Raw genomic sequence first — 14660 nt, 5'->3', positions numbered from 1 at the left:
GATACCAAAATGAAAGATGTAACACAAAATTTTATGTCAGAACACTGGAAAGATATAAATAATTTTGTGATGAGCGTCCAGATTTAAAATATTTGTTAAAATCCCAGTTATTGCTCTATTATTCTGGGACTAGTTTTAAAATGCGCGCCTTTTTATTGCGAACAATTTGATACCAAAATGAAAGACGTAACACGAAATTTGATGTTATCAAATTGAACGAGTATACACATTAGGTTGCAGTGTACAAATTGGTGCTCGTTCACGGGTAACTTTAGGCTTTTCTGCAGGGAGGCACTGCAGGCTTTTGTACATTATATTCATACACATATGTAGCGAATTTAATTGCGAACACAATGATACCAAAACGAGCGACGTAGTACGAGAATTAAGGTGAGAAAGCAGGAACGCGTATACACATTTGGGTGTCACCGCGCGCTTACCCGCACGCCGAGGCACATGACCCCTATGTCAACCGCGCGCCTGCCCGGAACGCGAAAGTGTTTTTTTAAGTAGGTAAATTGTAGTAAAATTGAGAAAAGTTAACAGGAATGTTGTAAGAAAATTTTAAGAAAATTAGTAGGTACATTTTAGTAAAATTTGAGGATTATTTCTAGCTACATTGTAGCATAATTTGAGGGTTATTTCTAGGTACATTGTAGCATAATTTGCGTTCAACATAACAATGATATATGTTAATGGCAGTGATTACAACGGTGAGGTTATAAGGCTTAGACACATTTTGGGGTAGCACACGATACAGTGCGAGTGTGAAGCACTAGATAGAAAACTATGAAGATCAAATTAGGTACTTTTGGTGTTACTTTTAAATAAGCGGTAGAATGGACAGCTTTTTAATTCGTTAGGGAGTGAGTTCTATAGACTATGTCCCATTATTTCAATAGAGTGCTTATACAGAGTTAGTTTGACTCTGGAGATATCAAAGATATTTATTTCTGGTGTGGTAATAATGGGTTCTATTACATCTGTCAAAGGAAAGTTTCAGATCAGGGTTTGCATCTAGGAACAAGACTTTTTACATGTAAATGGTTTTAGTTTAGTTCATTTATTATGCACTCAATACCCATCCTGTGGGCGGTAGTGGAGAGTGTTACAGAGGCACATAATAGGCTCAGGAACCGAGCCCCAAAATTCATATAGCTAAGATAGTTACAATCTTTATGAACTAGTTACAAAATTCAATGCACATCGTCACATCAACAATGGGCTGAGACCGACCACAAGTACAGTTTCCAATTTAAGCAACTGACATATGTGGAGGGCTAGTGTCATAGTCGATATGTTTGTCCTACACACCGACCCCATCCAATAAGCATCAGTGGATTGGTTACAATCTCTCAGATAATACCTACAGTTAGCAAACTGGGGATATTTAGCCAAGACTTCTGGCAGTTGATCACTTTGAATGATATATTTACACGTCTCTAACATTTATTATAGAGTTATCTATGAATTCACGCATCTTTTCGCACTCCATCACATAGTGTTGGGATCGAACTGTCGAAAACCCAACACATTTAAAATAGGTTTGTTCTGAGTGATTTTCTTATGCTTTGTAATATAACGGTACATTAATTTTTTCAGGTGTCAGCCTCAGTATGACCTATTGTCAGGTGCGACACACGTGGTGCCGAGGTTTGACAAAGGACAAGAAAGTTTTGGAAGACTGCATCATGGATATATTCGGCTATATCACGAAATACATAAGAGTACATTATATACAATATAAAACATGTATATATGTTAAGGCACTGTACATATGTACAGTTTTATTTATATATATATATATATATATATATATATATATATATATATATATATATATATATAATAAAAAAACTTGAGATACTATGACCATGAGAAAGTCGTCACTCATCCGGTGATTCCTCCCACTTAAGGATCATCCACTTTTCCGTAATTAGTACCACTATCAGGAAACTGCGTGTTACCTCAACACCGACCGCTATATATCAAAGACGGTGACTACCACAACTTCCAAGGCGTCTACCATGCCGCTAGGTCCTCGCGTCCTTTTCCTTGGTGAGGGTGGAGCACACTGGATATACACACAAGATATACCTGTGGAACATGATGGTGAAAACTGTGTCGAAATAGCTCTGGATCTCTTAAAAGACAAATTGCAGCTCAGTCTAAACAAATCTGACGTTATTGCTGCCTACAGAGTAGGCAAAAAGAATCCATCAGGTCAAAACCAGCGGAAAATTCGCCTGAAGCTGTCTTCCCAGTTCACGAAATCCAATCTAGTCCGGACAGCTGCATCCCAACGGAAGGGATTATACATCAACGAGTGCTTGACTAGGAACAGACAGCAACTCCTCTACCGCCTGCGTCAAATACGTCAAAAAAACCCAGATGCGATTCATCAGTGCTTCGTTAGAGATGGACTGATAAAGGTGAGAAAAACCGCAGAGGGCAAAATGTTCACAATTACTAAAGAAGAAAACCTCAACGCTTTCCTCTCCCAATGTGGTCTGTCTCAGCTCATTATCACTCCCAGTGAATTAACTTAATTAACCCCCAGTCAACTAGTGGGGCTAGGTTTCCTAAGTCTCATTGTTTCATTTTCTGACTTAATTTTTAACTTACTCTTAACTAGTCATTTACTGAAATTATTTAATTGAGTGCATAAATAGTTCTTCAGGTCTTATTAATTATACAGTCATAACTGAACTATTTATAGTTAATAATCATTAGCTTAAATTTGCCTATGCTTATTATTCAACTTTTCTTTGATTCCATTTATTACCTAGGTTGCCTAGCCTCGCCATGCTCCCTTACTCCATTGTACCCCTGGCTTTGCCTGCATCTCAAATTGCAAATTGTTACTTACAGTGTACCTGAGAGTACTTGTAAGCAATCTACCTCATTTTTCATTTTTGCTCAATTTGTTTTTGTATTGCTTAGTCTTGTTTATATTTTGTTTTGTATTTCTATATCTTGTGTTTTGTATAGTCTATGTTTATATGTTTTTTCGTTAATCTCATTTATTACCTAGGTTGCCTAGCCTAGCCATACTCCCTTACTCCATTGTACCCCTGTAAGCCCCTTTTGAGTTTGCTTTGTACAGTATTGTGTACATTTTTTTCCCTATTTTATAGCTTATTTCTACCTTGTTATTTGCCTTTCTTCCCTTGTTTTTCCTGCAATCAGCTTTTTTTATGCAGACAAGTATAGACCCTGAACTTAACCTCTTATCCACTATCTATGACAATTATCACTTTAATGATCTAAATTGCAGATATTTTGCAGCACATGATGTAAACAATGTATTAACTCATAATCACAATATCTCTGTAATCAATTTGAACGTTAGATCCCTAGGTAAACACTTCAATGATGTTAGTGCCTTGATTGAAGCTATTGACAACAAATTCTCTTTTATTATACTTACTGAAACATGGTTGAAAGAGGATGCTACTCAGCTCTTTAACATGCCTAACTACTCAGCAATTCACAACTGTCGTCAACTTCAGAGAGGTGGTGGCACTGCTCTTTACTACCACCAAGAACTAACATGCTTAAAAGAAATTAGAACCAGAGACTGCTATGGGGGAGTATATCTTCGCCAGCTTCAGAGTCAAGGGTGCCGAGTCTGTCCTGACTGTGGGTGCAGTTTATAGAATTCCTAACACTGATGTGTCCGAATTCAACTCAAACCTTAGAAATCTAATACTTGATAACAGACTGAACAAAAACCACCTAATTATCGCAGGGGACTTTAATATTGACCTCTGCGAGCCTGAACACCCCACTGCTGTTAGCTTCCTCAACTGTATGAATTCCTGCTTCCTCATACCCTTAATCACTAGACCTACTAGAATCACTGATAGCACTGCCACGACGCTCGATCACATCTGGACAAACATAACCTCTCCGCTTACTTCAGGTATAATCATCGATAGCACTACAGATCATTACCCCACATTTCTCTTAACTAACATTAGCAAACCACCTCTTGAGTCAAGAGTGATACGTTTTAGACTACACAATGAAACTGCTATAGACAATTTTATAACTGCTGCTGATAATGTCAACTGGGAGTCCGAGTTAGGTAACATAGTGGACATCAACCTAGCAGTGCAATCTTTTCTTCAAAAAACTCTTAGCCTTTATAATACCCACTGTCCTATGCTTACAAAACAAGTCACAACCAAAAGGCTTAACAATCCCTGGCTTACAAAGGGAATACTTAAATCTATTAATAAAAAACATGACCTTGAGAAGAAGTATAGGTTAGATATTGTCTCCAAAGAATTCTCAAAGAATTACTCATTATTGCTGTCTAAGATAATTAGACGAGCCAAAACTAAATACTACGAAGATAAATTTACCCAAATAAAGAGCAACATTAAACAAACTTGGAGAACAATTTCTCAAATATTGGGATCAAAGAAGTCTTTAAATAACAAACCGACTCTCCTGTCTAATAACGATGGTCAGCTTTCAGCCTCTGATTCTGCTATTGAGTTCAATAGGTTCTTCTCTTCCATTGGTTCATCCCTTGCAAATGATATTCCATCTTCCAGTACAGACATTAATGACTATCTTTCAGGTAACTATCCACAGTCTCTGTACCTAAAGCCTATTAATTCCACTGACGTCAATGAGATAATCCTTTCCCTTAAAACCAAGTCTGGTGCCCTTGAGGAGATACCAACTTTAATTTACAAAAAAGCCTCCAGATCTTTAGCCCCTGCTATTGCTTTGCTCTTCAACAAGTCACTTGAACTCCAAACCTTCCCAGATATTCTAAAAAAAAGCGAGAGTAACGCCTGTCCACAAATGTGGTGATCTCACAGATGTTAACAATTACAGACCTATATCAATCCTGCCAAACTTGTCAAAAATTTTTGAAAAACTAATCTATAAGCAGCTTTACTCATATCTAGCCAAACTCAATATACTTAGCCCTTGCCAATATGGCTTCAGACCCAAAAAAAGCACTAACGATGCACTTATTAGTATGCTTAACTCGATTCATACAGCTCTTGATAAAAATGAGTTCCCTGTTGGGTTGTTTGTGGACCTGTGTAAAGCTTTTGATACTGTCAACCACCAAAACCTTCTTCGTAAATTACATCATTATGGAGTCAGAGGACACTCCCTACAATACCTCAAATCCTACCTTACTGACAGGCTCCAATATGTTTCTGTGAATAATACAATTTCTCCCACCCTACCCATCAACATTGGTGTTCCCCAGGGCAGCATACTTGGCCCTCTCCTCTTTCTCATCTACATTAATGACCTTCCAAATGGCTCCCAACACCTCAAACCAATTCTATTTGCTGACGACACAACCTTCATTTACTCCAGTCCTGATCCCCTTGCTCTAAATGCCACAGTAAATACTGAGCTAAATAAAGTGCATCTGTGGCTAACTGCCAACAAACTCACCCTTAACATTGACAAAACCGTCTATATTCTGTTTGGCAATAAATCCTCTAATCAAATAAATCTCAAAATAAACAATACCCAAATTTGTAACAAATTAGATGGCAAATTCCTTGGCATTCTCATTGACCACAAGCTGAATTTCCAGGGACACATTCTAAACATATCAAAAAAAGTTTCAAAAACTGTGGGCATTCTTTCTAAGATCAGATATTATGTACCACGCCCTGCCCTGGTGACTCTCTATTACTCCCTTATCTATCCATATCTCAAATATGGTATTTGTGCTTGGGGCTCTACTACCCAAAATCACTTACGTCCTCTAATTACTCAACACAAAGCTGCTATTAGGACAATATCCAATTCTGGCCCCAGACATCACTCGGTACCCCTACTTAAATCTCTGAATATGTTAGACATTAAGTCACTGCACATTCTCTCATGTGTATTATACATATATAAAACGGTAAACTATAATGCCAATCCTGATCTCAAAAGCTTCATAGAAGGTTGTATCAGAACCCATGAGCATCACACCAGAAATAAATACAGTTTTGATATTCCTAGAGTACGACTTAATCAAACTAGAAATGCTCTACAAATCAAGGGGCCCAGAATGTGGAATGACCTTCCCAACCATGTTAAAGACTGTACCTCTCTCAACCAGTTTAAGTTAAAAGTGAAGCTATACCTAATAAATTCCCTGTAACCTACCTTACCCTTCTATTGTCAACCAATGTCTGTTTTTTTCTTTAAAGAGTGCTGTTTGTCGACATAATTGTATTTGTGCTGCTTTTTCATCTATGTTTTCATTTCTTGTTTTCATTCTACTCATTATGCTCAATTAGTATTAAGCTTGTCATTTAAGTTTATCATGCCCGAAACGCTTTGCGTAATAGTGGCTTTAGGCATTGTATGTACTAGCTCTACGTATAAGTCAAACAATCCTTGTAAAAATTTATTGTATGTATGTACCTTACCTAAATAAAATTGTATTGTGTTGTTGTATTGTATTGTACTGTAACAGTTGGGTTCGGCTGGTCACACACACACACACACACACACACGTGATGACTGGATGTCGACGGGATGGAGGGGAGTAGATTTCTGTTCAGTTCAATCTCCGACCAGCACTCATTGCCCCGCCCGGTGATCCTGATTGGCTAACAGAAATTCCCGCCACCGGACGAGCCACAACGTGCTGACCGTTAACGACCTTCACGGTCGTTAACCTTGTTCTTCCTGTAATATTGAAAGTATTACTATTAAATAACAATGCCTTTTTTATGCGACGCAATAACACGATAAGGCATTCCATAACAATAGTGATGGAGTGGTGTGCGAATAGTTTTCTTGACACAGTTTACCATGTAAATGGCACAATAAAATGTGTGGAGTTAGTTTATGTTTAGCATGCTTAGGGATTTAAACAGAGGGGGCTGTGTGTTGTCTGAAAGCAAAGTTTGTTATTGTTCTGATAGCAGACTTTTGCTGGGTGATGATGGGCTTGAGGTAGTTTGCAGTGGTTGAACCCCATGCACAGATACTGATAGTGGATAGATTAGCGCGTAGAATAATGAGAGGAGAGCAGAGTTTGGAACATATCTAATTTTAGAGTGTATTCCGACCGCTTCTGTAACTTTTTTATAATGTGTTATATGTGGGAACTGAAGTTGAGTCTCTTGTCTAAGTATAAGTCAAGGACCTTTCCAGCTTGTTTATTGCTGATGGTAACATTGTCTATCTGAAGCTGAATTGCATTTGTTGATAGGCTTCCAAATAATATGTAGTAGGCGCATTTTATGTTTAGTATGAGTTTGTTGGTTGCCATTCATGAGTGGACTTTTTAAATTCATTTTTACAACATTATTTAGTTTGTGTGGGTTAGGGTCTGACTAGATGAAGGTAGTATCGTCAGCAAATAGTATAGGTGTATGAATGTAAGAGACATTAGACAGATCATTGATATATATAAGTAATATGAGAGATCCTAGGATGCTGCCCTGTGGCACTCCAATGGTTAATGGTAGAGTGGAGGAGGTTATATCATTGTTGGCTACATATTGGTGTCTGTCACTAAGATCTAATATAGTTCAGGGCAAGGTCTCGGATTCCCTAATGGTGAAGTTTAAGTAAGAGGTAGTTATGGTTAACAGTATCAAAGGCCTTTCTCAGGTCAATGAAAAGTCCAATTAGAAACTCATTTTTTGACAAGAGCTGTGGAAATGATATCAAGCAGACTAATAATTAAGTTGTTGGTATTCGTTTGGGAGCGGAAGCCAAACTGACAGGGACTTAGTATGTTGAATTTTACGAGGTAGAGTTAGAGATGTTTAAAAATAATTTTTCCAAATACTTTTGGTAATATATGTAGATTTGATATTGGTCTGTAATTGTTTATATCTGCCGTATTGCCTCCTTTATGAACTGGCGTTACTTGTGCCTTTTTAAGGATACCAGGGAATGTATGACACACTAGAGATTTATTGAATATCAGAGCTATGGGTGGTGCAAGGGCGTGGAAGGCACTCTTATATACCATAGATGGTATTTCATTAATATTTCCAGCTTTGGTTTTTAGTGAGTGAATGATGGACACAACATCTGTCGGGCTGACTGGTGAAAGGAGAAGAGAGTTTGGATAGCTGCCTGAAAGATAAGTAGTAACATGTGTTTGGGTCTGCGGGATTTTTCTGGCAAGGTTGGCGCCAACTGATGAAAAGAAGCTATTAAATTCTGTTGCCGTTTCTAAATCTGTTGCAGGTGTATAACCATCCTTGGAGAGTTTCATCTGCTTGATATGTGTTTGCTGTTTAGATCGTAGGATGTTAGAGATGGCTTTCCATGTGCTTTTCATGTTTCCTTGTGCTTCTTTGAATCTACTCTCATAATAGGAAATTTTCGCTGGTCTTATTATACTAGTAAGCAATGATGAGTATCTCTTAACTACTTCTTTTGTAACTAGGCCCTTCCTAAGTTTTTCATATGCATGCTTCTTGTTGAATGCTTTGAATATGCCACTTGTGAGCCAGGGGTTGTTTAATCTTTTTGTAGTTACTTGATTGGTGAGGAGAGGACAGTGAGTGTTGTAGAGGCTTAAAGTTTTGAAAAGGAAGATGCTGGCTAATGAATTTATATCCTGTGTATTATTAAAATCAGATTCCCATTTAATATTGTGAAGTGCAATTGTGAGATTGCCTATTGCTGCTTCACTGTTTAGTCTGAAGGTAAGTTTCTTGGTGTCTGGTGGTGTTATGTCCATGTTTGCTATGAGGAAGTTAGGATAGTGGTCAGTGGTTCTGTCAGTGATTATACCAGATGCAAGGGGAGCTGTTATGTTAGTCCATAGGTGATCCAATGTAGTAGCGAATGATTGAGCGATTTGAGTGGACTTGGTGATTGTGGGGATTAGCATACAGGAGAGCAAGCTTTTTAGGAAATAATCGACTTGAGAGTTATTTTATTGACAAAGGTCAATACTGAAGTCACCTCCTAGAATGATAAGACATTTGTTGAGCTTGTTGTTTATGATAAGATTCCTTAGGTTATCTGAGGTTATCAATTATATTATTATTGGGAAATCTATAGATAGCTCCAATAGTCAAGGAGGATTTAAGGGATTTAATCGAGAATTGAGTAAAAGATATATTCACAGTATTCGTCTCTATCACTAATGACACTACTGCAAATGAAGGTATTTTGGTAATAGATAACTGTGCCACCTCCTTTTTTATTTGGCCTACAGTTGTGAATGGCTGTATAACCGGCTAAGTTGTAAAGTCTGGTATGTCTTTACTTAGAAATGTTTCTGTTAAAATAAGAAACGATAGTTTAGTACCTAGCCACTACACTGCTCAACGCGGCCAGAGGCTCTCAACAGGTGGTGCACAACGGGTGTCAGGGCTCTCAACAGGTGGTGCACAACAGGTGTCAGGGCTCTCAACAGGTGGTGCACAACGGGTGTCAGGGCTCTCAACAGGTGGTGCACAACGCGTGTCAGGGCTCTCAACAGGTGGTGCACAACGGGTGTCAGGGCTCTCAACAGGTGGTGCACAACGGGTGTCAGGGCTCTCAACAGGTGGTGCACAACGGGTGTCAGGGCTCTCAACAGGTGGTGCACAACGGGTGTCAGGGCTCTCATAGGTATAGCCTATCATTCAAAACGTCCGCGGCTACACAGAGTTCACATCAGCTTCCTCAGGGCTCTCCTAAACAGACGCCACTTTTAGAACAAATTGTGGGTAACATTCCAGGGTGTGAAGGTCTCAGTACTGAGTGAGCAACCAAGGCTGGCACACGCAGCTTGAGCTAACAGCATTGTTGTCCATCTTGTGACCACAGCATTGCCTAAAAATGTCAAAATATATCAGATTCTTTTATTATTTAGATATGATAGTATTACAGAAGAGCCTAACTGTTATAAAGACTGTGTACAATGTTCAGATATCAGTGAATAAATGCTGTTCAAGCTATTCACGTTCAACCGCACACTGCCATTATTTAGTCCACCTAAAATTCTTTAAACGACTTCTCTGTTCCTTTACAAAATAAATATGTGGAAAATTATTCATTTATGTGAACAAGTGACCAGGATTCTGATAATAACAGGATTGTGGTTAGAAGTAGCGATGTGCATAGTGTGGTGGGAGGAATATTGTTGGTGAGGGATGGAGGGATAGAGATAGCGTCGTCTGCTGGCTGGTGTGTGGCAACATGTTATTGTCTGAACCACCATACCAGCTTAATGGTTCACTATGGTGAACACAAATGTAGATACTTATACATAACTTGTGTATAGAGTGAAATAACAGCAAAAGGAGTTTGTTGGGAGGAGCCATTTTGGTGAGTGAGTGAGTGAGGGTGTCGTCAGGTGGCTGCTGTGTGACTTGTCATGCAGTGGTCACTATGCTGTTTGGTCACCATACCAGCTTAGTTGTACAGTTATGGTGAACAAGACATGTGGATACTTATATATAATGTGTGTATTGTTGGGGGTTTCACCTCTCGATTATTCTCTACCCTTACTCTGGGGTAAGCAATAGTTATGCTCAAGGTAACTCACCGTAGCCCTGCGGGTCTTCCCTCGATCCTCACGGCGCCACTGCACGCCAGGAGAGTCTCCCAGTCAATCTTAACGGCCTCTTATTAAGAAAGAGTGAGAACACGACTCGATCACATCGACCGTCGTGTGCCCTCCCCAACAATAGGGCTCTACGGTTAATCACAAAGTCGCCAATTGGTGTTTAAGGTGGCCAATAACACCATCAGTGGACTGGTGTATTCAGTGGTAGCCTTGGCAAGGTCACACTCAAAGATCAGGAATCAGGCAGGTACTTATTGTTATCACTCTATGTTTACCAGTATAATATAGCCACAAGATCAATGGAGGGAATGATAAAAACCACTAAGATAGTTTTGTATTTTACTTAAAATGTATGAAAGATGTCGCAAGGCCACACAATAATCGATAAATCAACTGATCCTGACTCGGCCGGTAATTCCCACGGATATTATGCGACCGCTAGAGGGCAACACTCTCCCCTCCTCATCAAGTGTCAAGAACAGCTGATCGAAATGGTCTCTCCGCGCGAAATTTGCTTGTTTGCTAGATTCACGCGCGCGGTTTCTTTAAATTCTCCAATATTACTAGAAACTCGCACACTCTATATTGGCACAAATAAACCGAATTACTTAGTTACACTGTACTCAGGCTCAAACAGTCTTTTCTACAATCAATGCTATAATGATTCACTGTTCTGGCTTTACACTGTTATTCATCCAACAATATATTATGAAATATTAACACGGGAGTTTTCAGTACTTTCTCTCGTGGGCGATAACGCAATAATTCACTGTACTCACAAATGATTATTCACTGAATGAACATAGACATATATATGGTATATAAATCAATCATCAATACATGGAAAATAAATAGTTTCTGGGCACATAGCCTAACCTCCAAATACTGGCATAATATTATATATAATTTACCACTATATGTTCATATCAAAATCTATAGAAAGATATACACAACACAGTAAATTTATCACTGGTTCCTGGTGTCTGTACACACCAATAATCAACATGAATATTACAAGTACTCTTGATAGTACTGTTTAGCACACTGGTGCTTTACCATGACATGGGTGAGACTTGCTCACGACATATAAAATCTTCAGGCTAGATAATATAGCCAAATAATATAGCTAACTAAAGGGGAATGGGGAGGGAACTAGAACCACCTACTTCACCCTATCCTCCGATGAGAGTCGAGATGTGGCTCCTGGTCCTCGTGTCGGGAACGCCCCCACACTACACGTCGTCGTGTCCTACCAGAGCCTCTCGTCGTCCCACCGTTTAGCGCGTCGTCTCCGTGCCTCCTCACTGCAGGTCCGTCCTCCTCCTTGAAGGTTGGAGTCGGTCTCCTGGCCGTCGTCTTCTCCCAGCAACGGCTGTCGCCAACGTCTCAGCTACAGTCGTCCGGTTTCCCCAAATAGTCCTCTCTTCCTCAGCTACCCAGTGGCTCTGTCTGCCACTACGCTGTCACGAACTGGTGAATTGCCATAGACGCCACATACGTCACTGCACGGCTTCACTGCTACTGGCACAGTACCTGACTGGAGCACTTCTTGCTCAAATAACCGTCAATTCCCTCTTCTGGTTCAACACATGAACTAGGGAAGACTTCTCAGAGTACTGGCGGACTTCAGGTGACGCGTAAATCCACGGTAGTGGGAAACAGCTGTCCGACAGACAGGACCACTCGTCGCACGTCCGACCTCTATGACGTGTCGTGTCTGACTGCTGGCGCCAGCTCGGCGCGCTGGCCGGACCCCCTTCCTTCGTGACGTCACTTTCGCCACGGGAGGTTTTCATTGGCTCCCAGTGCCACATTGCTGTCGGTGACCAATCCGGTGCCACTGACGTCACACGGTTTTGGCGGGAGATCAGGGAAGCCAGCGCCATCTTGGCTCCCTAAAGGGCCTAAACCACAGGCCAAAATATCACTATTTCACAAATTTCTCGGCTCTCCGAGAACACTTCACTCTCTCCCATATATCAAATTGTAGCCTGCAACGTAGAGATCGCTTGAGAAAAGTAGACATGACTCTTACTGCAGGCGTGGGAGAATTATAAGGGGGGGGAACTCCGTCACATACCCCTCCCCTTAAAATAAGAGTCATGTCTCGTTAGTGTATGCGGGATAGGGCGTCCGCTACTACGTCGTCCTTCCCTTTGATGTGCTTGACCTTGATCCTTGTCAGACTCTCAGCGCGGGTAAGACTGGTGCCGTTCGCCCTGGACCACTTACTTTCCTCCTCCGGGAGTTCTCGTTTCCTCGGTACACACAGACCCGTCTTCCGCTGGGTTTCTCGGGTATCCGTTCCGTCCTGCTTGGCGGCTCTACCTTCCACAGTGAAGAAATGTCTCAGGCGGCCTGCGTGACACACCTGTTTCTTCCGGGGTCCATCCGGCTTCCCAATCTCGTACGACACTGGACCCAACCGTCGCAGCACTCGGTATGGTCTCTTGAACCGCGACCTGGTCACTCTACCTTTACCTGGCAGCACAACCAATACTTTGGATCCGGCCTGAACATTCCTCTGCGCAGCTCTCCTGTTGTACCACTCCGACATCTTACGTTGCGCCTTCTTCAGGAGTTTCCTAGCCAGTTTCTTCGCTCGAGTGAGACGTTCTCTGAACTTCTGGACATATTTATTCACCGTTCCCACGGTTGCTCCTGGCGTCCATCGTTCCCTCATCATAGATAGCACGGCATATATAATATAGATAAATGGAAAGTAAGCCTTCTCAGGACCCACACGTCCTCCTTCGGCCTTACTAACCAATTCGGGGAACTCCTCCTGTTGTAACTCTCCGAGACGAGCGCGGTTTACCCCTAGAGAACTGGTGAGTGTCACCTGCAACTCACCATTCGGGCTACTCTCGCCCTCCACTCGTTCTCTGGGTCCTACGCAGAGGTGATCTGTTCCCAGGCTGTCAATCGACTCCTCAGCCCCATCAGATCCACAACCTCCTGGTTCTTCGCGTTGTCTCGGTGTCTCAGTACAAACTGGGATCGCCACCGGTGCGATTCCCTTCTCGTCCCCACAGACGTTCAAATCTTCGCCTGTCTCCTCGTGTTGTTCTGGGCACTCTTCGCCTTTCACGAGATGCGGGAGGACATATCCTCCACACGCGTCATTCCCCAAGATGACCTGCGCCTCCATCTTGGGCATTGATGTACAGACTCCCACCTCTAGGGTCTGGCAGCCATATTCGGAATATAAAGTTACCTGGTGTAGGGGCATCCTCACTGGGCCTCCCACAGTGGTCACACTTGCCACCCCCACACTGGTGCTCTTGTAACCCTCGGGGAACAGGGTTTCACTTACCAGGGTAAAGTCAGCCCCGGTGTCTCTTAGCATCTTCACGGGGATGGGGTCTGCGACCCCCATCCTTACGGTTCCTTGACACATGAATGGGTGAACTTTCTTCTCCCCATTCAGCACGGGTTCATCCCGCACTCCCTCGGCCCTCTGGTCCTCGAACATCACTAAAGCAACGTGTCCCCGCTGCTTTGGGCGTCTGCACTCCCGCGCGACGTGTCCGGGTATTCCGCAGTTGTAGCAGCGGCCCCTCGGCGGAGACCATCCGCCACCGCTCGCCTTAGCACTGCCTCCAGAGACCGTCACACCCTGTGTCTTTCCCGCCTCACTTGTCGTTTCTTTCCCTGCAGTAACAGTTCCCGAGCTCTCAGCTTGGTTCTCCCCTATCGGCTCTACAACACCTTTTGTTCCTCGGGTGTTCCAACTTGAGAAATGGGATTTGGGAGAACTCGCTCCTGTCCTCCATCCATCCGTCCTTCTATAACTCTGATCGTTTCCGACGTATGCGGGTGGTCGGTTCTGTCCCTCCCGGCGTGGGCGTAGGGCTTCTTCTAACATGTCGGCCCGGTCGGCTGCGGCCCTCAGGTCCTTTATGTCCGCCTCCTTTACCCTCATTCTGATCTCAGGAGGGAGCACGGACATAAACTTTTCCATGACCATTAATTCCTTGATTTCTTCGGCCGACCCCGCTTCTTCAGAGTCCATCCACTTAAGGAACTTTCTTTCCATGTCCCTCGCCGTCTCCGCATACGATTTTCCTGGTGACCGGGTACATTCTCTAAACCTCTTCCGGTAACACTCTGGCGTGAGTTTAAAGGAACGGAGCACAGCTCG

Source organism: Procambarus clarkii, chromosome 38 (assembly GCF_040958095.1).
Source record: "Procambarus clarkii isolate CNS0578487 chromosome 38, FALCON_Pclarkii_2.0, whole genome shotgun sequence".
NCBI classification, from domain to species: Eukaryota; Metazoa; Arthropoda; class Malacostraca; order Decapoda; family Cambaridae; genus Procambarus; species Procambarus clarkii.
The sequence above is the reverse complement of the archived record's forward strand: the minus strand, read 5'-3'. Positions refer to the sequence as shown.